A 2827-nucleotide genomic window follows, 5' to 3' on the forward strand; every position below is an offset into this window, starting at 1 on the left:
TTATAATTAAAAAAAAATAAAATCGACCAATTCCATTTTATGCATACAGTTCCCAGTAAACACAACAATAGTGAGCACTGCTGGGCTCCTATTTAATGGTTAACCAGAAACCGAAGGAAATAAATCAGCCAAAAAATCTCATTATGCATTGCAACTCACAAATGACCACTTCAAAGAACATGCAAGTATCTATACCATTAACAATTGCAAACATAAGTTTCTTTTTACTACAGTTGTTGTATGTACTATCACACAGTTCCTCATTCTGTTCTCACTCAAAAATGAAAAGAAAAGATAGAGATAATCTGCCGCAATTGCACTTCGGTGTCATGGATTCAATCTGCCGCTTCAACATCTCATTATCCGGCAGCACTCTGTCGCTATCTTCTACCTATGAATAAAAACAGACCTTGTCAGAGAAGCAAATGTGAAACCTTATTACAACATGTATGCTAAGTCGCTAACCCATAGAGACAGCTAGAACAAATGTGGAAACTTTCCATGTTGCCGAGTAAGTATATTAACTAGACAAAGTTAGATGACAGTGAAGCTTAAAGCTGCAGTAAGAAATATTAGATATACACATTTTGAAAATCAACCTCAGAAGTGGACTGCAAGAGCAGATATGGTAGTAACCAAAATCCTATAAAGATTCGAGGTTAAAGATTATAAATCCAATTTGCCATTAGCATAAAAATATTAGTTCCATGAAGAAGTTTGTCAAGAGATATTTTCTAGTGTTTCTAAGACAGTGACTGAAACATAATGAAAGAAAACACATTTCTGCATTTTAATTAGGGGGAGCTTTAGTTCTAATATACAAGAACTGTGACTGAATGATCATATATACTATTAGAAAAACAGACCAAAATCCCCACAGAACAAAACAGACCAAAAAAAATTAACTTCCTACTTACAGTGGCAAGAAAATCTTATATGAATGTCTTATAATAAATAATGCTCACCATGAAGTCTTCTTCCATATAACAAAGGAGTGACCAAACCAAAAAACCTATAATTCAAGTACGACATGCAATTAGTTAATTATTTGCATGTCAACAGTTCTAACGTCTAGCTACAGATCTTCAAAGTAAAGATTGTGAACTCTATTAGACATGATTATATCAATTAGACCAAATAGAAGATAATTCAATATGTTGTATATCCATTAAACGAAGTTCAATCTATCTTCTGATTATTAGTGTTTCAGTTAGGTGATTAGTCCTTCTACGGCCGCCGGTTAATAGGTGAGCCATGACTTTTTACAGTAAAAAATGCAAAGGAAATAACAAGTTAGTATTTTTCCAAATCTAATTATACGGCCACGTTGATCATACCTTACTAATTCTGGTCGGACACAAGTAACACAAGAAAAACTCCCATGCTTTACCGGTGCACATTCACCATTTGATAGTGTGATCATTTGAGATCACTAAATCATCTTCTATACGACGTAGGCCAGTAAAATTTACATCAGCTTGAAACAGAGACACCAAAAAAGGAGGAAGTATCAGGCACACATTTACCTTGTCAGAAATCAGATACTCGGCATGCAAGCAATCTGAACATTTTCCTTATCAATGCCAAGTTCCTGCCCACCAAACTGGTTGCATGGGAAAGCAAAGATCTCAAAACCTGTAGTCCCATAAAATTGTTAGCATAACATATCGTAACTCAAATTATCATCAGCCTATATGTACTTACATCTTTATAAATAAATCGTTCTGTTTATGAGTGCAAGCATATTTGATTATTATTGTACTATTATTGCATCTATGCTTAATTGGGAGCATACAACTGTTTAAGTTCTTGCATACTATTCTTAATTGTGGGGTCATATTGTTCTGAACCTTTTATTATGTCCATCACATGCAGGTTTGAAGGTGCTGTGAACGTGCTGTGATTTTGGACAGAAGGAAGGAAGGAAGAATACAGGGAACTTGGGAGTCACAACTCTTTAGGAACATCCATCTTGGCAGTGCTAGTACAAGAAAATGGCAGCTACTGAACATGCGTGTAGTGCACAAAGGGATAGCAAATACAGTTGAGTCTATTAAGCCCTCCACTGTAGTAAGGCAGCCATCTCCATCCTCCTCTGAAACCACTTGACAAGGTCCAATGCTCTGTCACTGTAATCCCTCTCCTTCTGTAAATTGGTCTGCAAGAACTCCTATCACTGTAAAAAATTTGCGACAGCAAACATATACTACAAGGACATATCCACGACGCGCTTAACACTAGAGAGAGATGCTACAGCCAAACAAATCATGACAAAACACATATCATCCAGTCCAGGACTTGCTCACTGCTATTTTGCTTGCAGATTCTGCCTTCAGGTTACAGTAACCAACTGAAAATAATACTACATAGAAATCACAAGTAGTCTTTAGCCTACGTGCAAATACAAATACTTGGTTCTCTCAACCGCATCAAAGTGCAAATACAAATCACAATATAAACTATCCGCAGATAAGGCACAATGCACGACACTCTTCTTTCCCGATCAAACTTTTGATTCATATGGGATCCCTATAAGCAGCACATTGGCTCATTGCGACAAGAGCAAAATTCAGAAGTGTGGTAGGGGTATCAGTAATTTTAGGAGGAAATTATTGGCGCTTAATTGAAGAAACTGAGCGTGCACGTGGTGTTTCTTGGACTTACTAATTTTCTATCTTGAGTTGGACTTCAAGATGTTTTTATTTTCTTTGAGAAACAGATTGAGACGTTGACTGTCAGCATTGTGCGTGTTAATTCAAATTGATCCGGTCTCCGGATATCCATTCTGTCACTTTTCGAACACTTTGTGGTGTCAGGTTGGTTACAT

The 2827-nt window shown here is 36.6% G+C and overlaps 1 long non-coding RNA gene across 1 annotated transcript; it reads right to left on the reverse strand.

Annotated features, from left to right (window-relative positions):
- Nucleotides 1-235: 235 nt before the first annotated feature.
- LOC123115471 (uncharacterized) lies at nt 236-2402 on the reverse strand. The gene is made up of 3 exons (XR_006456622.1): nt 1527-2402; nt 966-1012; nt 236-391 (listed from the first exon to the last, which is right to left on the reverse strand). It is a non-coding gene; the product is annotated as an uncharacterized lncRNA (long non-coding RNA).
- Nucleotides 2403-2827: the final 425 nt, after the last annotated feature.

Source organism: Triticum aestivum, chromosome 5B (genome assembly GCF_018294505.1).
Source record: "Triticum aestivum cultivar Chinese Spring chromosome 5B, IWGSC CS RefSeq v2.1, whole genome shotgun sequence".
In the NCBI taxonomy this organism is placed as follows: domain Eukaryota; kingdom Viridiplantae; phylum Streptophyta; class Magnoliopsida; order Poales; family Poaceae; genus Triticum; species Triticum aestivum.